We start from the raw sequence: 22,939 nt of genomic DNA, 5'->3' as shown, positions 1-22,939 counted from the left end.
CCCAAGAGTAAGAGAAGGTAAAGAACAAATATGTGTATCTTTGTGTATGTGCTCTGAGTAGATTTTATTTGTGGATTAAAAACATTACTTGGGGGAAAAAGATATTACTTAGAGATAGAAAAATTTCCTTTTTCAAGACCATAGAATTACTAATATAGCTAGTGAAGCCACTTTAAAGCACATTCATATATCTGATTATATAAATAATAAATGTTCAGTATTAAATCCTGGAAAAATAGAAAGATAAAAAAGAATCTGTAATTCCACTATCCAGAAATAACCACTGTGACTTTTATGTCCATTTAGTCTTTTTTGAAAAGTATATACACATACTTCCTTATAACATTGTACAAATAATTTTGTTTCTTGAGTTTTTCCACTTATCTTGTTATTGTGAGCATTTCTTCTGTTATTAAACATTACCCAAAATGTTGTTTTTAAAGGTTGCATATCTCTCCATCATATGGATATTATTAAATATATTTAACCAATGATCTTTGCTGGAATTTTCGTTTATTTACAATATTTCAGGATCATGAATGACACTGTCACTTCAATGAATAACTTTAACCTGATTTAATTCTACCCATTGGTTTTTAAAACACCAAGTGGGAATCTAAATAAACCAGATAGTTTCATTTTATATTTTTACTAAGCATTTTAAGTTCGGTAGAACAAACCAATATTTTACTATTCCTTTTCATTCTATCAGATTTTATAAGTGTACTAGTGTGACAGTATGAAGAATTGTTATCTGCAGACCCTAATACATAATGTTTGATTTTTTTATAAGTAGCTTTCAATAGATTCTATATTGTGTAAGAACAGGCACCATGCATTTCTCATGTCTCTTTTGCATATCCCATAAGCTGATGAGATAATATTAGACATAATTCTGGCTCCACCATTTAGTCTTTATAAAACAAATATCTTGGCTATCTTCCATCTGTATTTGCAGATTTGCCGTCATATTGTATATTGTACAATTGTGATATTGATTTAGAAAAAGTTGCTTTATATATTCACCTGCTCATTTCCCTCTCTCAATGACATTACTTTACCACACCATGCCTTTCTTCTTTCACTCAAACTCAGCTGACAAAGGCAGGTTAAAATAGCATCATTTTCTGAAACATTGAGTAAAATATGTTCTTATGTTTCAACTCTGTCAGCTCAGTTTGCAGCTAAGTATTGACTCCTATTTTTAAAATATTAGTAGATAGTACTACTAGAGGTAAACTCTCTAGGTCCTGTGGGGACCTGAGAGAGAATATTTTTCAAAGAGCCAGAAATTATGGGGAATTAGAAAGAAAGGAGACCAAAGGAGTGGAGACCATGTGTGTCACATGAGTAAGAAGTCTACAGGCAAAAAGGAAGAGATGGCTATACCAGGGATCAAGGTGGGCAGGGTTCAGCTGGTTCTTAAACTTTAATGTTGGGACAGATTACCCAGAGGCTTGTAGAAAATGCAGTTTTCCAGGACTGTCTCTCAAAGAATCTGATGTAATTAGTATGAAGGGGGCCCAGGAATTTGACAATTGTAAAATTGTCAAGAAATTCTGTTACAGATGATCTGAGGGCCACAGTATGAGAAACGCTAGTTTAGGAAGTTTGGAGGGAAGAAATTTGAACTGAAAGTGAAAAGATTGATACAATAAGGGTTTTGGCATTTGTGTGTGTGTGTGTGTGCGGGCGTGTGTGGTGGTGGTGGTGGTATGGTGGTTGATGGTTGTGCTCCAATGAGGTAAAAAGAAATTGTATTCTGAGCATGGGTGGAGAGTTGAAGTTTAGAGGGAACTGCCAAACTGAAGACATTGGGAATAAAATGTAGGAGTAAACTGAAAATGAGTATATGTAAAGAGAGTCCAATGGCCTCCCTGCTTCCCTGATTTAAGTGCCAGGTCATGTGCTGAGGCCATCAGTCAACAAAGCCAATCCCACATAAGGACCATGGTGGCCAGTCATGCAGAGGACACCATCGCTCTGCAGAGATAAGGCACATTTTCCTTCCATAGACCATTAACAACACCCAATCTCTCCAAGTGACTAGTTGTAAAAGGAATGGAGCATGGTCTAGGGGATGGAAAACATTGGAACATCCCATCACCTTGAACTGTGAAGAACATAGATGTCCCTTGTTCATTGCCTTTCATTTTGTTTAAGTTTTGTTTGTGCATGTGTGAGAGGGAGAACAAGTGCTTCTCAAAAGCATTCTAATAACAATTACCCTCCTTCTAGATTAGATCCTGAAACACCCAACAAAACTACTTCAGTTCATCTCAGTTGCCTCGGTTGTACATCTGGGAAGAGTTCTTAAGAGAAGAAAGGTTATCTGATGTGTGATAAACAGCAATTTCCCAAGGCTTTGATGGCCAGATCAAGACTGACTTAACTCCTCCCAATTAAATGAAGCAAAAGAGCCAACTGTTGGCAGAATTCTTTTAAACTATAGATGCTTTCTACTTGAAAATCCCTCAGCAAGTTAATTTAGTCACTGCTGCTGAGTTACAAATCCAGTGAGGGGACAAAGAACAAATTCAGAGATAGCAGGAGAAAGCTAACATTCCAGGGCTGTCAGAGATTCCAGATTATAGTTCTAAACTGCTAAGATATATCTTCAATTATCAACCATGTCTGAGTTTTTAAAAGAAAGAATCCAATTTAATATAACTCCTCACAGTGGAAGTGACCTCTGGCTTCCAACTTCAAAGAAATCTTTGAAAGCTGCTTTAAAAAAAATAACTGAAAGAGCAGAAGATCGATAGAACTCAAACAAACAATATAGGGCAGAGTTTAATAACTCTGGGGGTATCTGTTGCACAAAGTAAGCTACCAAATTTGGGGGTGGTCGTATTACAGACAATAGAGCCCGAGGTCTACCCAGTCAATTAGATGATTGTCTAGTTTTTCCAATTCTATGACTTTTAATTCCAATCAGCCTAATCAACGAAGAAGAAAATTTCTTAACACAAGGATGTTTTATTGTTAGGATACTTCAGGGTTATGTGATTTCCTGGGTGGCAACAGTACACTTCATTATGAGAGAAATGCCTGAAAGTTCAGGTTGCACCTCGGCTTCCACCTGCGTCTGAGGAAAGAACTGATATTTGTGTCAAAATAATGAAACATTGGACTCTTTTATTGCCTTCCATAAATCCTTCACAAATGGACTCATTATCTCCCATCAGAGCCCAGACAAGACTGTCACAAAAGCAAAGTTTGTTCCTGATGTCTTTAGTAACCTCTTCTTTAGTATAACTCTTTCTTTTCACCTCTGAACTGAGAATCACACATTCCAGAAAAATGTAGACGGGGAAGGTGCACAAATGATACCAGGTAGAACTCATGGAAACACAGATGCTGGAACTGGGAAGGAACTGAAATCACTAAGCTTAGGATTGCTGTCAGGGGTCCAGTTAACATCACAACAGACCGAAGTTTGCCTGGGTAATACAATAGAGCTGTACTTTCTCAGAGAAAAATACATTTTATCAGTATTTTTATAAAGCATTATGAACTTCAAACAAACATAATTTCTCATCGTATTCAGCTGATGTTGGGTTCTTGATTCTAGTCTTCCCTGTATTTTTGCAGACATGGAAAACTAAAGCGCAGAAAATTAAAATTAGTCATCTGGAGTCATACAATCACCTAGCACCCAACCTCAGACTGCAGACAGGATATCCTTTCCCTAACCATGGAAATCTTGTGCAAACCTGATTTGGAGGACAGCAGGATTGGGAAATAGCGGGAAATGAATTTGGAAATGGAGACTGAGATAAGATTGTGGGAAACCTTGCTTGGCAAGCCGGGATTTTCCATCTCCAACTGGTAGGCAGTGAGAAATTCTGAAATGTTTTAAACACATGAGTGTGGCAAAAGCTCTGTTTTAGGAAAGCTGGATGGCCATGTGTGTCATTTATATTGAAGGAGAGATGATTGCAAACAAGGCAATCCAGGAGAAAGGAGCTACAGTTCAGGTAGGGAGATACGAGGGTCTAGACATTGAAGAGGAGGGGGACAGATTCTCAAGGGGGAAGTGATGGAACCAAGTGGCTAATGGAGTTGAGAGACAAAAGAGAGGGAAAGTCACGAGTGACATCCCCAAAGAGAAAATTATATGAAGACTAAAGTCACTCTATTGGTGATTTTCTTACCTACCTGTGCTCAAAATACTTTACGTAGGGGTAAAAGTTAACTTATTTTGTTACTGCTCATGCTCTTGGGGCATAATGTGGGCCAACTCATGTTTTCCTCAATCCTGATATTGAGTGGAAGATTAAAACAACTGGCCAAGTATCAAGTGAAGATATCAGTCCTGCCACCATAAACCTACTTCCAAGATCTCACCTTGTGATTTTTGCCCAGGACCCTCCACAGAAGAGTTGCTCTTCAGACAGGAGGAGTGTACCTTGCCTGCTCGGAAAAGAGTCCTTGAAAAAAACAAATGGGAAACATGGCTACAAGAAAGCTGGGAGGACTGCACGGTGAGAGCTTAAAAGACAGGAAAAAGGTCTCTTTTTGGCATTGACTCAGTTATGACACCGCCCCCCCCCCCCCAAGGGCAGTATCAAAACTCTAAGCATTCGTTCGCCATTTTCTCTAAAACTAGCAGTGTTTGGGCTTCTGCACCTCTTTATTCACCTCTTCTTCATCATGACATGTTTCTTATTTTCTAACCTGTATCTTATCCTAATATTGCTGAACTTCGGAAAAGTTTAAAATACTTGAGAATGAAATTGTTCCTTTTGATAATAATAAGTGTCAAATGTTGGACAATATTCCTCATCAGAGTTTATGATGCAATCTGGAATCCCTTGAACAATGCAGTAAGCCAAAAAGTTTGAACAGCTGGAGCAGCCAACCTGGTCTGAACAGAACTATCCAGGAACAAATAAAGCTTTTTACCAGTGAAAACAGGAGCTGAAAAGGATCCAGCTGCCAGAGCCACTAGCACTGAAACAGCCCCTACGTCAGCCGTCAGCCGGGGCGCTACAAAGCTGTGGGGCTGAGGTTCCTCAAGCCTCTAATTCCGGCTGGCTCCAGTCATGGTAGGAAGAGAACTGAGGGTATAACTGGGAAGGATGTGTTGCGAGCAATAAAAGAGTAAATCAACTTCTTGGCAACAGAGTGGGATCCCAATATTTTTGTTTTTTCGGAGTGATCAAAGTGTACGTGAAGAATTTAGGAAGTCTTCCGGAAATAAGACTCAGTTTAAAACCTGCTCACTGGGGCCTCTTGATGCCTCTTTTGCTTCACAGATTGACCTTAGATATTGTAGCATTATGGCATTAGGAGGCGGGAAGGAGCTTCAGAGAGGGTCTGTTCTAAATCCCTTCCTTTCAAAAAGGAAAGGGAAGTCCAGAAAGGCATGATTTGCCAAAGGTTATACATCTTGGTAGTGGAAGATGTAAAAATAGAATATTGTTTCCCCTGCATGGTGCTTTCTTTTCTTTTTAAAACTAATTTAAAATTTTCATATATAATGGGTGGATACTTTCTACTCTTAAAAATTAAACCATACACCTATTTATTTGTTTAAAAAATTTAAACGATATACCTGAAACTTTGACCTCCATTCCCAGAACTACCTTTAGAGGCAATCATTTCAGTATATATATGCATTTATTCTTTATAGCTGCCATTTAAACTATGGATATATTGTAAAGGCCAGTGGAGCCTTCCTAATAAATTATCATAGAAAATTTAATTGGCCTTGAGATAACTGTACTCTAAGAGAAGGGCTAAATAAATTCTAACTACCATAGAAAACTTAATTGGAACATAGTGGTCCAAAAAAAGCCTCTCTGAGGAGGCGACATTCAATATAGAGATAGATATAATCACTTATCATTTCTTAAGTTTTATTTCAAAATTAAGACCTTTTATACTTTTGGAAAATGGAACTTAAAGTATCAAAGTTTATGTTTAATGTCTAAAAATGTTAAGAGCTTAATGATCTTTTTAAAGAGAGAGATATCTATATTTCTTTAAAATAGTAAATTATTGGGGCACCTGGGTGGCTCAGTCAGTTAAGCGTCTGCCTTCATGATCCCAGAGTCCTGGGATCGAGCCCAGCATTGGGCTCCCTGCTCAGCGAGAGCCTGCTTCTCCCTCTCCCGCTCTCCCTGCTTGTGTTCTCTCTCTCTCTGTCAAATAAATAAATAAAATCTTTAAAAAAGTAGTAAATTATTCTGATTCAAAAATTTTTAAAAGGGAATTGCCATTTTATTCAATAATTTTATTGAAAGAAGTAGGAAGGGAAAAATGAAGGACAGGGAATCGGAGGGGGAGACGAACCATGAGAAACTATGGACTCTGAGAAACAAACTGAGGGTTCTAGAGGGGAGGGGGTGGGGGGATGGGTTAGCCTGGTGATGGGTATTAAAGAGGGCACATATTGAATGGAGCACTGGGTGTTATATGCAAACAATGAATCATGGAACACTACATCAAAAACTAATGATGTAGGGGCACATGGGTGGCTCAGTCAGTTAAGCGTCTGCCTTCGGCTCAGGTCATGATCCCAGGGTCCTGGGATCGAGCCCCGCATCGGGCTCCCTGCTCAGCGGGGAGCCTGCTTCTCCCTCTCTCTGCTGCTCCCCCTGCTTGCGCTCTATCCCTCTCTCTCTCTCAAATAAATAATAAAATCTTAAAAAAAAAACAACTAATGATGTAATGTATGATGACTAACATAACATAATAAAATAAAATTTAAAAAAATTTAAAAAAGAAAGAAATTGATGGCAAAATTGTGGAAATAAGTTGACTTTTAGGAATAAAGTTTACCAGGGCAATGCTGCCACCAAAAGTGGCTCTAATTTTCTTTATATCTAAGCTGACTGATGTTAAAAGCAAAAATAAAATATCTAGTATCTGTTAAATGTGGTAAAGTCATTTTTACGTTTGTATCTCTAGCTACTTTAAAACAAACTAATGGCTTCCATCTTTTGAATGATGGTATCTTACTTTGAAATCTTTTAATTATTATTTTTAGGTGTCATTTTTACTTTAAGAAGAAAAGGGGGGACAACAATAATTTTCATAATACATGGAAGACAAGTTAGCACAGGGATAGGATGGGATGAAATCTTTTCAAATGTGATTTTTGAGTATTTCCAAGGAGGCTAAGAATAACTAATCATTTAAATCAGTAATTCCAAAACAGAATTTTATCCCTTCCACTCTTTACCCCTAGAAAATTTCAGAATCAGTTTCAGGATCCTGCCTTCCCCACCTCCAATCTTGTATGTAATTCTAATCAGGATCAGGTCAGGATTTTCACCTCCCCTACCTTGAGAATGAATTTCTGCCACATAATTGTGAGTGTTTGGATGTGTGTTTTAGTGTGCACACCAAAAAACTACTGGTTTAAAAACTACATATACAACACATTTTTAATTAGTAACTATTTTTAAAAGTTGATAAAGAACTTGCTTTTACTTTTTATTTTTCCCTTCAGAATTTGAACCTTTCATTTCAGGATTTGGGGGACCCTTATCAAGTTGCGAATTTTAACAGGATTCTTAGAAGACTAATTCGAGTTGAAACCCTCTGGTTAGTGGATAATTCACTGGTGGACTTAAGTACCGTAAGATTGCCAAGGTACCTGCTCTTTAGCCTGTCTAGTTACTAAGTTGAAGTCAAATATTTGCTATTTGGGCATATGGGATCACTGTCTGGACCTACTGTGGCCATATGGTCAGGTCTTAAAGGTAATAGTGCTAAATGATACCTGGGCAAGGCAAAAAGGGAAATTTATACATCAAAATGTCACACTTTAGAGGGAAAAAAAAATCTATTCCTTTCCAAATTAATATTATCATCAATTTTTAGAGGAGTAATTTGTAATCAGAGAATCATACTGGCAGAAAAACTTGCCATATCCCTTGTACTGTACACTGGAAATGCAATTACATGGTACAAATACATTATATAAATACGTAGACATTTTTAATCATACTTGTTGAGCACCTGTGAGGACCAACTCTACAGGTAGTTAACAAGAGTCGTGGTTTCAAGGTCACGTTCTAATGGAAGGGTGAGGGTAGCCCATCAGAATAACAACAGAAACAAACTAAAAGTTTTTAAAAATATATGGACTCTTCGGTTTTCCAAAGATCCCAAACTCCTGACATTAAAGATAATCTGCCTTTTTGCTCAGGATCGCTTGAGAACTCCTTTTGTAGAGAGCTGCTGTCTGCTTCACCAGGCACAATGCGTAGGTGGAGTGACGAGAAGTAGGAGATGAAGGAAACCAAGCAGCCACAAGAAGGAAGGGTAAATCCTAGAGCCGGTTAAGGTACATCTCTGAGCATGGGTTAAAAAAGACCATCCCAGTCACACAGGAGAGGAAAGCAGTCAGGAGATGGAGGAATATGCAATGTGCCTGGGTATCTTCAGTCATTTCCAAAGCCCCTTTGAAACTCTAGACTTGCATAGCATTTGATTTTACTTATGTTCTTTTTAAGTAATCGCTACACCCAATATGGGGCTTATGATTAAGAGTCGCATGCTCTAGCAACTGAGCGAGCCAGGCGCCCCTACTTAGGTTCTTTTTAAATAACAAAATTTTAAATACCTAAATAAAAATTCTCAAAAGAAACTTAATATCACTACTATAAATCAAAATCACTGGCAGTTGATATAGGTTTATTCAGGTTTTTGTTTCTGTTTTTGTTTGGCCAGACTCCCTTCTAGGGATATAATAGTGATAACATTAGTTATATTTTTAATACATATTTAAATACACATGCAACAAAAACATGTTTAATAATCACATGGCATACTTTAGAAATACTGAACTAGAAGATCATGTACTTGAAATACCTGAACTTGACCTGATCCAGATCAATAAGCCTCCAAATCTTTGCTATCTTACAGAGAAGAGAGAGAAACCATAATCATTAAAGAAAAGACTTGCCCCAGATTTACAGTTCTCTAGATGTATTCTTTTGGCTTTTCTTTCTTTAGAAATAGAATATATAGTATCAAATTATGTAACTGCAATTCAAATTTTACAACTGCCAAATCAATGTGTCAAAGGAGAAAAAAGTTGATGTATGTAATTCATCGCCTCCTTCCTTCTGCCCCAAGGAAAACACCACACTTGGTTTGCTGCTTTTCACCCCTAACATCTTGCTGACTGGGGATGTGTGATGGGGTGAATCTCAGAGCCCGAGATGGATGTACATTGAAAATGAGAGAGTGACTGGCAGGCAATAAAAGAATAGATTTCATAGGAGGACAGAGAGAGAGGCAGAGACACAGGAACTGCTTAGGCTGGGTTTTCAATTAGAAATCATCATAGCACTAAAGTGCTTCTAAAATATTATGTGTAACCTGGAAAAGAGTAAAAACCCGAAGTTATCAAGTGTATGATTAGGACTGTGTAAAATGTCCATATGGAGAGAGAGTGGAAGAAAACAAGGAAATAGATGTGAAAAAATTACACAAAGTAAGCTACCAAAGAATAGATGTGAAAAAATTACAATTCAATCAGGGTCGGGGAGTTCAAACTGGATTTTTCCAATACGGTTGCGTGGAAACTCTCTCTCTGTTTAGCACCATTTTTAGCATTAGCAATAATTATTTACTAAGTGTCTTTGTGGGGTACAAGGTCATAAATAAGTTCCCTGTGTTTCTTTCGTGGTATTTAATCCCAACTTATATGTAAAGGAATTTTTCCTTAAAGCAAGGTGTCAGTGATAGATTTGAATTATTTCCTCTATTTGCATGGTCTTAAACAATCATAGCTTTAAGGCAAAAATATTGAGAAGCATGATATGTCAGGAAAATGTATTCAACCTAAGTGCCCAACACACATTTCTTCTCCTAAGGATACCTTTTAGTTTTCTTTTATATATAAAAGGCCTTTTTTCTAATTCAAAATGCTATTTTTTCAATATAGAATTTAAGTATGGAAAAATAGAAAAAAAATAACTGATCTCACTACTTGGAGGCAATACTCTTCATAAGTTGTTATGAATCTGTGTGAACAATGAGATTGCTGAGATTCACTCATTCATTGCAGCCATTCACTCTTTCATTTGAGACATATTATGAATACACCATGGACCAACTATTCTGCCAAGTACTGAGTGTATACATTGGAAAAGAAAACAGATTTCTGTATTCAGCAAGCTTATAGTCACATATATTTGGCTTATTTTCTCTTCATATTTTGATATAAATATTTCTCTTCTTTTACAAACCACAGTTTTAGAAAATATCACTGTCACTCCTTTGAGGGGTTATGGTCTAGATGAAGCACGCTAGTCCTATGCAAGGTTTGGTAGTTAACCATCCTCTTCAGGAGACAAATGACAGGGTGTTTATATTTTTTATCCAGATGCAGAGTTTTAAATATGAACAAAAACCATCTCACATCTTTCAAACAATTGCCAAAGATACCTCAGATACAGCATTTATCCTTGGCTGAAAACCACATTGAATCTCTGACTGGGCTCTCCAGTTTATGGTGCACTCCACTAGAATCCCTTACTCTCAGGAGGAATCCTTGTGAGTTTCACCCAAATTACCGGAGACGGTAAGGCCCCAAACACTTTTGTCGTCTATGTTCTTCTTTGAATGTTATACTTTGACTAGCTGTTCCCCTGGAGCTTAAATTCACTTGGCAAATATTTATCCTATCTATTACATATTGAACGTTTCATGCTTCTGATCTCACCTAAAGAACTCTGAAGTGATCTTTTTTAAAAAAATCTATAATTCACTCTTCTCTCAGTTAATTTATGATTGCTTTAAAATTTGAGGCTTCTCTTATAATGTGACTTTACATATACAAAGGTGCTTCATTTTAGACTTTCAAATCCTATGCGTTTTCTCTCATAATGTTTAATAGATACTATGTCTTTTTAAAGATTTCTATGTACAGATTTCTATCAATGTCCATGTGATAGTTTTATAAATTGTTTATTCTCTGTTTTTTGTTTGTTTGTTTTGTTTTTTGAGAGAGAGAGAGAGCAAGAGTGAGCAGGGGAGGGGAAGAGAAAAGGGAGAGAGAGAATCCCAAGCAGGTTCCATAACCAGCACAGAGCCCGATGCAGGGCTCGATCTCATGACCCTGAGATCATGATCTGAGCTGAAATCAAGAGTTGGACACTCAACCAGCTAAGCCACCCATGCACCCCTATTCTCTGGTTTTATTTTCACTCCTTTGGGCCACAAGAGCACCATTAAATGGACACAAAGAAGTGACTGATTCAATCTACCCCAGTGGTTGAAAGTCCTTGAAAACCTGTGAAGAATAAACCATTTTATTCTTTTGTCACTACTGGAACATTCCTAATGGTAATAATGCAATGTATACCTTGGGGTATGCAGAAAATTCTCTCTCTCCCTAGCTAATTCCCAGCACCGCTTGTGGGAATTTAAAGGGTAAAAACAAGCCACTGAGTTCTAGAACTTGTATTTGCCCCCAGATAACAAGTAAACTCATGTCTCAGTTTGAATCTGTCATACAAAGGATTAGATCATTTCTAGGTTCATACCTGATCTATGATTACATCTTTCATCTACATTCAGCTTCAATAAAAGACATAGTTCTCACTACCTTCCTTTCTCAAACTGCCATTTTCCCATGACAACAACCATATTCCAAGGCCTAAATAATATGACTCTTCAAACTCTGACGTACAACAAAAAATTATCGAAATAAGAATTCTAATCTCTGTTATTCCTACATAAATCTTATTACTGCCATTGTCACCCCCATGACTATAGACTGAAGACAAAATTCATGTTCTGTGATCATAAATTCTCAAATTGCTTTTACATAAGTGAAAACTAGCAACACAGTTGCTTTAAAATTGAAGTAATATTTAACCATAATAACATTTTGAAGTTTAAAATTATATTTCCTACAGTCAGAGGAGGTTCAGCCGGACATTTCAACATCATTCATAAAAAGGCACATTTCTAGGGCGCCTGGGTGGCTCAGTTGGTTAAGCGACTGCCTTCAGCTCAGGTCATGATCCTGGAGTCCCAGGATCGAGTCCCGCATCGGGCTCCCTGCTCAGCAGGGAGTCTGCTTCTCCCTCTGACCCTCCTCCCTCTCATGCTCTCTGTCTCTCATTCTCTCTCTCGCAAATAAATAAAAATCTTAAAAAAAAAAAAAAAAAGGCACATTTCTAGTCATAAAGACAATTTATTAGTATTACATTTTAGTTTTGTTAATTTATATGTGGGATTTTATTTTGATCCCAATTCAGTTACTTGCCTCCCTTCAAAGGATGCCTTACAACAATAGAATTAAGATTAACTGTCTGAAATCTGATATGCCCTGAGGTCTCACTATAAATCTGTCTTCAAAATTTATGATGTGGTATAGAATTATGTGAGAATGAGGGATATAATGAGGTTCTTCTATTTTCTAATGTTAACTCTGTTGGATTGAGTCCAAGGTGGATACAGACAGGCATTCAAGCTATAAAAAGCCAGGTTATATTGACTTGGGTAGTAGCGGGTTACTTTAAACAGAAAGATCTGGTCATTTCAAAGTATGAGGAAAGGATTTAAGTATCCACTTCTGCTGAGGAACTAAACTGAAGTCCCAAGTTCATCCAAATTTGGGTTCAATCACCTAGCCAAAATCCACACTTTAAGGATTATAACAGCATTCATTCTGTCCCTGGGTATCTCTGTGTCCAGGATCTGGGCCAGACCTTCGGTGTCCCTTTACAACATAATCAGAATTATTTAAGTATAAGACTTTCTTGGTCATTGTCACCTACAATTGTGACTGTCTTTCCCTTCCTCCTTTGTTTCAGATCCTCCAATAAGAAGAAAGCACAGTTCAAAAGAGAAAAAAACTTACTGATAAAGCTCAGAGTGTAAGTCCCAGTAGGTAGAAGGCAGCCCCATGTCCGGGGACACCCACAGGCAAACTCTTGTACTCTTCTTCAGAAGTCAATGTGATCTGAGTTCACCATAGTTTTACTTTTTGAAAAGAAATAGTAGCTAGGGTTTCCTGTCAGATAAGTCTGAACATTAGGGCCGGAAGACTTAGATTTTAATTTTTGCACTGTCCCCCACAGGCTTTATGATCTTGGATAAGTAACTTAAAATGGAGGATAAAAACCTGATGGAATTGGTGTGAGGATTAAATAAGATAATATGCAGGAAATATTTAGTGCTAAGAAAATTACGTGGCCAAAGAGAGCACCCAAGGAGGTCAATACCAACCATTAGTTGTCATGGCATGTCTACTGACAGGTTTCAGTATCTTTCATCCTGGGCAAATCCCAGTGCCATTCATTTCCTCTGGTATGAGCCCACAGAACACCCAGATCTAGAAAAACTGTCCACTTGAAAGAAAACACTGCTTTATAACACTGCTAGGCATTTGACTACTTTCACCTGGGTTGATGAGAAGGACCCCTTCCTGAACCTGAAGTGACTGTGTAAATCTGAAATGTGATCTTCAGAAATTCTGTCAAGAGAAAATAACTCAGCACAAGAATATTTCCCACCCCTTCTCTTATACCTCACAGCCAGAATTCTTCCTTAACTATCATTAAACAACATGTGTTTTCTTTACTTCTTCCTTTTTAAAAAAACTTTTAACTTCCTAATGTGCACTTATATCATTATCTCATTCTTTCTCTCATGGTTATTTGGCTAAATTCCTTCATTTTTTTCCCCTTTATAGAGCTTTGTAAAAACTGGACTGAAATTCTCTTATAAAAACAGACTGTACGCAGTCCCACTTCTCTGATCTATACTTATGATCTGAAGAACTATATAGTAGCTCCTGGAGAGGGCAAGCTACAGCAAGGTGATCAGCTCAATGAACATAAATAGTGTTTTATTATAACCCTATTGTAAAGATAAAAAAACAAAAACCAGAATAAAATGATAGCCACTCATCTTTCTTGTAATAATAGGCAAACTCCACTCATTTATAAAGAGAGTAAGTGAAAGACAATGCTTTTGTTCAGTACAGTTACTTTTTTTATCTTTAACTTTTGTTTTAGAGTGTTCTCCTGTTTGCCTAACTTAAAAATGCTGGATGGAATCCTGAAGCTACCAGAAGATTCTTCACCACCAGAAACCAATATTTTTTCAAAAATGTGTATTATATCATAATGCAATTTGTATAGAAAGAAAGCAATCACCATTGTCTCTAAAAGCTAATAAATACAGGAGATGCATAACTAAATGCTGTTGCTTACCATATATATATAATATATATTTATATAGTTTTCCTTTAAATTAGTGATCTCCAGTTTTTTTAATTCTATACCCCAACAGTAAATAAATTTTGAGCATACACATATAATTTTTATTAAGAAATCTTATACATAAAACACTGGAGAAATATATAATGTACATTTTAAACATTAAAAAGAGAGATCTTTAAGTAATGGTATAAAAATTTAACATGAATAAAGGCTCTAAGTCTTCCTCCATACTCCAGGGACTCATCTTTCCAGCCTCAAGGCTATAAGTCTTTTACTTTGAGAGTACTGCTTCAAATATATGAACCTATTAAAAGGAAGGGGGACAACTGTGTGATTTTAAGCCACATGCATTGGATTCTCCATTTTGAACATTCTGTCAGTCACTAGTGACTTTGATACAACAGAAATTTAGGAAGGTCCCACGCCATTCATTAAACATTTAGAAAATAATAATGGTAAAGCTTCTTTATGTTCAGAGAATTTTAAAAATGCAATTTTAAAGCTGCCTTCCCTATAAATTAAAGAGAAAGAATACAATTCAATTTAAATGCTTTCAAAATTTAGAGAAAGGTCAACAATTAGATCAACTTCTGATCTTATATTTTTCCTTATTTATAAAGATCAACTTAGTCACAGAACTAAAACTTTCCCAAGATGGTTTGTCAATTAGATGCTTCCTAGCATGAAATAAAATATTTTCTGGATCATCCTGCCATGAATGAAAACTGCTTATAAAATTATATAACAAAGTTTCTAACAAGACCAAGATATAGTTCCTTCCCTCAAGAATCTTATGAATGACTAAAGTAGACAGCACACACATAAGACCTAAAATATAATAAAATATGTTATAAATATTATGGGAGGAAGTGAGAAGATTTAATTTTAAATTATGGGAAGCACCTTTGAGGACTTTATAGAAAGAAGATAATTTGAGGTGGATGTTAAATAGTAACAGACTTCCACAGGTAGCAGATAGTAGCGTGTTGTATCAGTCAGAAAACATGACATGAAAAGGGGCACAAAGGGGCACCTGGGTGGCTCAGTCAGTTAAGTGTCTAACTCTTGATTTCAGCTCAGGTCATGATCTTGTGGGCTGTGGGATCCAGCCCTGCATCAGGCTGTGGGCTCAGTGAGAAGTCTGCAATAGATTCTCTCCCTCTGTCCTCCCCCCACCCATGTGCATGTGTTCTCTCCCTCTCTCTCTCAACCTCTATATACATAAAAAAGAGAGAGAGCTAGAGAAAGAAAGAGAAAAGGGGCACAAAGACCAGAAAGTGTATGTCAGTTAGGAATAGGCAGGCTGCAAAAGTCAAAGCAGATTGACAGTGGCTTAGAAAGAGTAATAGTAATAATAACAGCTATAATTTTTGAGCATCTACAATGTATCAGGCACAGGACAGACACTGTACATTCATTATTTATATCCTCAAAAAACTATGAGGGTCCAATTGTTCTCATTTCATTAGTAGGGATATCTGAGGCTCAGCGAGGTTAAATAGTTTGGTTAAGGTGACACAGGTAGGTCACACAACTATTATATGGCAAAGGCAAGATTCAAAGCCTGAACACTTTTCAACACCCTTGCTGCATCTTCTAATAATATAGTTCTAATTTAGAAATTCAAGATGATATTTTGTGTTTCCAGGAACAGTACCATCTCTCATAATCCATCATAAATACCAGCATTTAACCCATAATCAAGTATTCTCCATTCCTTGAACATACCCTAAACCTTTCTTGTTCAAGTCTTTCCTTCCTTCTGCAATACTTTTCCCTGGAGGGTACCCCTAAGAAAATCCTTCCTCCTTTCAATGCTTATTCCAAATACTATTTCCTCCAAAAAAATCTTCCCTCATCCTTTCAATCAGATGTTTCCTCTGCAGTTCCAAAGTACTTTAAAAAAATCTTGGTCTTAGGGCACATTTTCTTAATAATGCCTCCACTTGATTTTTATTTACATGTATACTTTGCCTGTTTCCCCCTAAAGGGCTGTAATCATGAAATAAGAAAGTGGATACATTGCATTTTAGAGGTTTATGCATGTATCCTTCTGCTTCTCTAAATCAAGGTAGGAAAACATCTTCTGTAAAGAACTAGAGAATAAATATTTTAGGCTTTGTTGGTCATATGGTCTATGTCATAACCCCTCAACTCTGCCATTACAGTGCAAAAGCAGCCATTGATCATATGTAATGACTGGGTGTGGTTGTGTCCTAATAAAGCTTTATTTACAAAAGTGTGCGGCAGGCTGTAGTTTGCTGACTCCTGCTCTAAATGTTAAGGTCATGTGATTGATTCCTTTACTCTTAAACAATACCCTTTGTCCTCTAGGCCTAGATGAGGTGTATATTTCCCTACTCTTTGAATTCAGATGTGTCAAGCAACCTGATTTGACCAGTGAAATATAAGTATAATATAGGTCACTTGCAGGCAGAAATTTTGAGAACCAGTTTGTGTTTTGTCACACTTCCTTTTTTTGTGCCATACCAGCAGACCAATTTCCAGATAAAGACTGCTCCATTAGCCTAGGTTCTGTGGCGAATATGATATGGGGCAGAACAACAGTCATCTTATAGGATGTATAGCAAGAAAAAGTAGACCTCTGCTGTCCACCCCTGTGATTCCATTTGATGCTGTAACCATAACCCAGACTTTCCCAACAAATAGATCGCCTTAAATTTAAGGACTGAAATCTATTCAATCATGTGCCTCCCCCCTCCCCAAATAGCATAGTAGGTACTCAAAATGTTGAATGAATGAAGTCTATTATAGGAAACCATGAATGGGGTGGCAGAATGACCAGGTAGGACACAACTACAGTAGTTCAGGTGAAATGTATTAAAAACTTTAGTAAGGGTAATAGTAGTGAGAATAGAGACCAAAAAAATGAGGGCATGACACATTGAGGATGACAGCCAACAAATTGTGTTATTGTTTAAGCTGATTTGAGTTGAGGTGTTTATTTCAGCAAAAACATTCTAACTGACAAAGAAAATCATGGGTTTCATATGTGGAAGCTAAGAGGTCCCAGGTGCTGGGTAGCTATGAGGAAGAATGGCTAGACTCACTAGTAAGTAAGGGTATCAAGATGTATATCACATTATTCCCAAGAGATAGCCTGTGTAGGGTTGCAATCTCATGTTCTGGTCATAAGAGCTATACATATTTTATGGGCAGGGTGACTAGAGGGAGTTGACTTCAGTTGGTGATGCCTACCTATGCCAGAGGGGAATTGATTGGAGGGAGGTCAATGAACTGAATAACATTAAACCTAAAATTGAGTTTATCACTCATTGTAATGACAGCAGCTTTGTCCAACAATGGTATTGCTATTATTTCAAATAAATCTGCTCATTTGACCTGTGTAATACTTCCTTGCACCTTCTATAATATCTAGAGATATGAGTTACTTTCTCCCAAGGCCTAAACAGACTGGCAGACATACTGTCTTAGGAAATACTATGTTGGGAAATATACAGGGATTATTATCAGCAATAGAGTATATTTGTGGGAATTTTGTGCATAGGCACAAAAGATGGCTGACTTCTAGCCATATCTTATTTGAACAGAACCACAACAAGCTCCCATTCTAAAACTTCTCGATACATCCATTCTTCCGAAATAGTTCTTCTCTAATACACTGGAGGCAATAGACATAAAAGGAATGACCTAATGCCACTTAGCATCTCACATCTAATTTTGTGCCTCAATTTCATTCTTTTCCTAAATGGCATGTGTATGCAGGCTCACGATTATCTGTATGGCTCAGTTCAAAACAGTGGCAGGGATTAAAGTGTGTAGCCAGGACAACTTTCTGACAGAGAGCACAGTGCAGATAACTCCTCTGTTAAGAAAATAATCTCAGTGAGAGAAGCTCATTCAGTGCATGAAGAAACCTTACACATCAACTAATCCACCTCCTCACCAGACCCCAGTGAATGCTCATATCAACTCTACAACATCCGGTAAAGGATTTTCCAGTTCACATTTGGTAAAATTGAGGAATTATAAACATTTGAGAAAATTATGTTTGGTCCATCCTAATCTGTAGGAAGTTCTACCTTATATTGAACTGATGATATCTGCCTTCTGCAGCTTCTAATCAATTGTTTAAATCTCTCAGATAAGTATTATTAATTCCATCTTGTAGGGAATTTTTCTCAACTTCCAGGTTCTTGAAAGTACCCTCATATTTTCTTTTTTTTTAAATTTAAATTCAATTAGCCAACATATAGTACATCATTAGTTTTTGATATAAGGTTCAATGATTCATAGTTGTGTGTAACACCCAGTGCTCATCACATCACCTGCCCTCCTTAATGCCCATCACCCAGTTACCCCTCCCCTCCCCTTCTTTTCTATTTTTATTTATGGAGGAAATGTAGGATTTGTGGGATGAGGAGGATGGAGGAAGGAGGAAGGGTAGGGAAAAGGTAACTAGAAAGAGCCAAAGTAAGAAAAAGGATTTTATTTTCTTCAAGTTCTACACACACCAAAAGAGGAAGATTCCTAAACCTCATTCTTTGTACCAAATTTAAAAAATTAAGTTAGCAAGTTAAAAAAAATAAGTTATGTTTTAATTCCTTTAGAAATCATCTACTCTTAATTATTATTTCTTTCCAGAATAGAACAATTTATCACTAATTGCTTGTCATTATACTACCAAACTGTGTTAATGGATGCCCATCTTCTTAAAAGCTAATTGCAGATAGGAAACAAATTTCTAATTAGTTTTAGAGCTTGGGAGCAGATGCATCAATATTGGAATCATGCAGGTATGTATTTGCTTATTTGAATTTTTTTTCCTCTTCAAAAGAATAAGTATTCTGAGTTCTGTTTGGAGTTTCTAAAAGGTCACTCCAAAACTTATATTACTTTATAAAATTCAGAGTGAAATCTACTGTTGTTAAAATATATATATATATATATATATATATATATATATATATATATATATATAATATATATTTTCTCCAAACTTTCAGCATCCTTGAACTATAAGCATTTTAAGGTACTTTTCACTTTAGAGTTTATTCTAGTTATTTTTGACAAGGTCTAAAATACAAGTTCCTTCAAGGGCAGGAGTCATCTTAATTCCTCTTTATACCCCTCAAAAACTAAACATCAATGAGTATTGAGAGAACGAGTGAAATCTGAGTATATCCTCCTTGAGGCTAAATCTCTAATGCTGGAAAAATTTTTTTAAATTGTGTCTCATGAGTCTAAAGAAATAATGTTAGAGGACTGAAAAAATATTTTGTGGAAACCAAAAATCTGAGACATGAACTTCCCTATGAGGTGAAGGTTAGCTTTGGGGTTGCTCTGGGCTTTTTTTCTACACGTCACCTCACTCCTTCCCCTGACCAGTTAGACCACAGGCCAGCAGGTCTGCTCTCCCTGTCCCTCCACCCAAGGAGGGAGGGCTGAACTGCTTGGATCTAGAGTACGGACTATGATGAGTTTTCTATGGGTGGAACTTTCAAGGAGGCTTTGATTTTATTTTTCCTAACTGTCTTCCTTCCACGCTTGACAGCTTTCTCTCTCCACCTCTTCCCTTTCCATTCCCTTTTCCTTCCCCCACCTCTCCAAGTCTCTTCCATCCTCTCCCCTCCTTTCTCCCTCTCCCTTTCCCCTACACACACACACACACACACACACACACACACACACACACACACACGCACACTTTGCCCCTCCCACTCTCTCCCTCAGCAAAACACTTCAGCCGGGTCTGGGAGGTATGCATGTCAAGTGGTGCCGGCCAACTTAGTGCTGGACCAGTGAAGCAAAGGCTCTTTTCTGCTTGCTTGTTTCCATGTTTTCCTGAGCTGCCAGGTGTAGCTTTTTGCTTTATAGGAGTAGTCATTTCTAAATGCCAAATCTGAGCTCAGGAGGATGATGCCTATACATATATCTAGCTTGGGTGTAAGGTCTACTAGATCCCAGTACAATTTACTAGACTTTGTCAGTGTCTTTGGGGGCAGAGACCTAATTTGTAATAAAATGTTATTTTGTTTAACTAGTCATTGTTCTCTTCACTAATCTCCTTCCAGAAAATTACAGGAGGTATTTTTCTGAGGGAGGATTCTGGTATTCTTGAGTCCAAAAGTGTCCTTTAAAAAGCATGTGGGTCTCACTTTATTCTCAACATTGGAGTATGTGTTTGCATACAGACCTACAAATATGCTGATAGATTTCATGTTAAACATTAAGCTGAATTTCACCTAAATAAAAATCTGCTATAAACAATTAAAATATCTTAATTAAATTCTATAGATCCCACTCATACAGATTCTCAATCTATTCCCAATATGGTCAGAGTTAGTTAATGATATTCCCTCTGCCTATTACATAGCACAGAAACCTAATTATATAGCAAACCTTTGTTGTAAAAAGGATTAAAATAAGGAACAAATATTAAAAAAAGGAACAAATATGAATGTATATTTATTCTCACACAGAGCTGTGAAATTCAAGCAAATAGCTGAATATTGGTATTTATTATACAGAAGAATTATGGCCTCTCTCTTCAGCTTTCTAAATAAAAATAAAGACAAAGCAATTGATCACTGGGTAACAAGATCTAGGATGCCTTTCAAATGAATTTATATTAAGTATCCACAGGGTGTATTGCCATCATTTTTTAAAAGTAAAGCTCATTTTGATGAAAAATTGTGTTTTAAAAGGTTCATTTATTTCCCTTTTGCAAGCCCATACCTGTTCAATGACTAGATATATTTTTCCTGCTTTTAAAACCATTATCTGTCTAAAACACATTTTAAAAAAGCTTTGTGTCTTTTTTCCCTCCATAAATTATTATGGATAAACATAGAAAATGGCCCACTGATGAAAGGAAATAAATTTATAAAAAGCAAATGAGTTTTATCATGCATTGTTGTTCCAATACTTTAAACTTTTTGGGAAGATTTATACCCAGCCCTACGCCTGCTCTTAACACTTAACACACATACTTCACACTCCTCAGCTCCTTCATCTATACAAAAGAGCACCTGCGATCTAGTTCTGATTTAAGAGTGTTAACAGCAACTAGTCACTGGATATGAATCCAATACTTTATAATATTTCTAGGGCAACTAACATTAATTTAGCAGCCACAACATTCAAGACCCTGTGCTACCATTTTTAGATCCCATGCTATCAAATATGTAACTTCTATACCATCCTTTTTAAAAAATACGATTCTAGCAGTAAGTAAGGCTTTGAGATATGAGGATCCTCATCCAGGCCCTCCAGTCTACTGAGTGGTCTCCTGGATTCCTTTTCCATTTGGTCCTTCAAATCCATCAGGCAGCAGATATTCTTCTCTCTTGAGTTTTGAATGGGACAGAGCAGAAAGGAGACAGAAGGAGGGAGGTATAATATATGCACAATTGGGTGTATATAGGTGTGATGGTTAATTTTATGGTCACGATGCCCAGATAGTTGGTCAAACATTATTCTGGAGGTTTCTGTGAAGGTTTTTGTTTTGAATGAAATTAACATTTAAATCAGTAGACTTTGAGAGGGTTGCTGGAGTGGTGGGGGGTGGGAGGGATGGGGTGGCTGGGTGATAGACATTGGGGAAGGTATGTACTATGGTGAGCGCCGTGAATTGTGTAAGACTACTGAATTACAGACCTGTACCTCTGAAACAAATAATACATTATATGTTAAAAAAAAAAAAAAAAGATAGTAGGAAGGGAAAAATGAAGTGGGGGGGGAATCGGAGAGGGAGACGAACCATGAGAGACTATGGACTCTGAGAAACAAACTGAGGGTTCGAGAGGGGAGGGGGGTGGGGGGATAGGCTAGCCTGGTGATGGGTATTAAAGAGGGCACGTTCTGCATGGAGCACTGGGTGTTACAAGCAAACAATGAATCATGGAACACTACATCAAAAACTAATGATGTAATGTATGGTGATTAACATAATAAAAAAAATGAGTAGACTTTGAGTAAAGCAGTTTGCTATCCATAATGAGGGAAGCCTCATTCAGTCTGTTGAAGGCCTAAATGGGACAAAAGACCACCCCTCCCTCACCTCTCCACCCCGCCCCCGCATCCACTCACCTACCAGAATTCTGCCAGCAGACAGCTTTCAGATTGAAACTGTAACATTGGCTCTTCTCTGGCTCTCTCTGCAGATTTTGGACTTGCCAACCTCCATAAGTGTGTGAGCCAATTTATTAATAATAAATAAACACACATACACACACACATAACACACACACACACACACACAAATACATATATGCATCCTATCGGTTCTATTTCTCTGGAGAACCCTGACTAGTACACCAGGTAATCAGCCTAAGATGTGCATCTCTTATTTGCTTCCAGTTCTCTCTGAGCCCTCCACCAGCATCCCCTCCCATCTTCACCTCTCCACCCTTCCCCCCTGAAAGTGGTCATCATTGTTGTTTTTACCCTCATTTCTGTATAGCTGGAAATGACTCTCTCAACATATCTTTAATCCATCCTCTTCTGTGGTTCACTTCTTATATTCCAGGCCTGAGTCCATCACTATCTGACTTTTGATACTTAAAGATTTTGGAATCCAGAAAAACCTTTTCTCTCTCAAGTGCCTAGTCCTTGCCATTCAAAGTCTAGCTTTTAAAACTATCCTTTCTGCTATATACTTTTTGAAACTTATCTTGAAAATCAAAGCTGAACACTGACTTTTCTGTCCTTCTGTTTTTATCTGCCCCATCCTAAAGCTATAGATACTTCAT

Source organism: Halichoerus grypus, chromosome 1 (assembly GCF_964656455.1).
Source record: "Halichoerus grypus chromosome 1, mHalGry1.hap1.1, whole genome shotgun sequence".
Lineage (NCBI taxonomy): Eukaryota > Metazoa > Chordata > Mammalia > Carnivora > Phocidae > Halichoerus > Halichoerus grypus.
Note: the sequence above shows the minus strand (reverse complement) of the source record.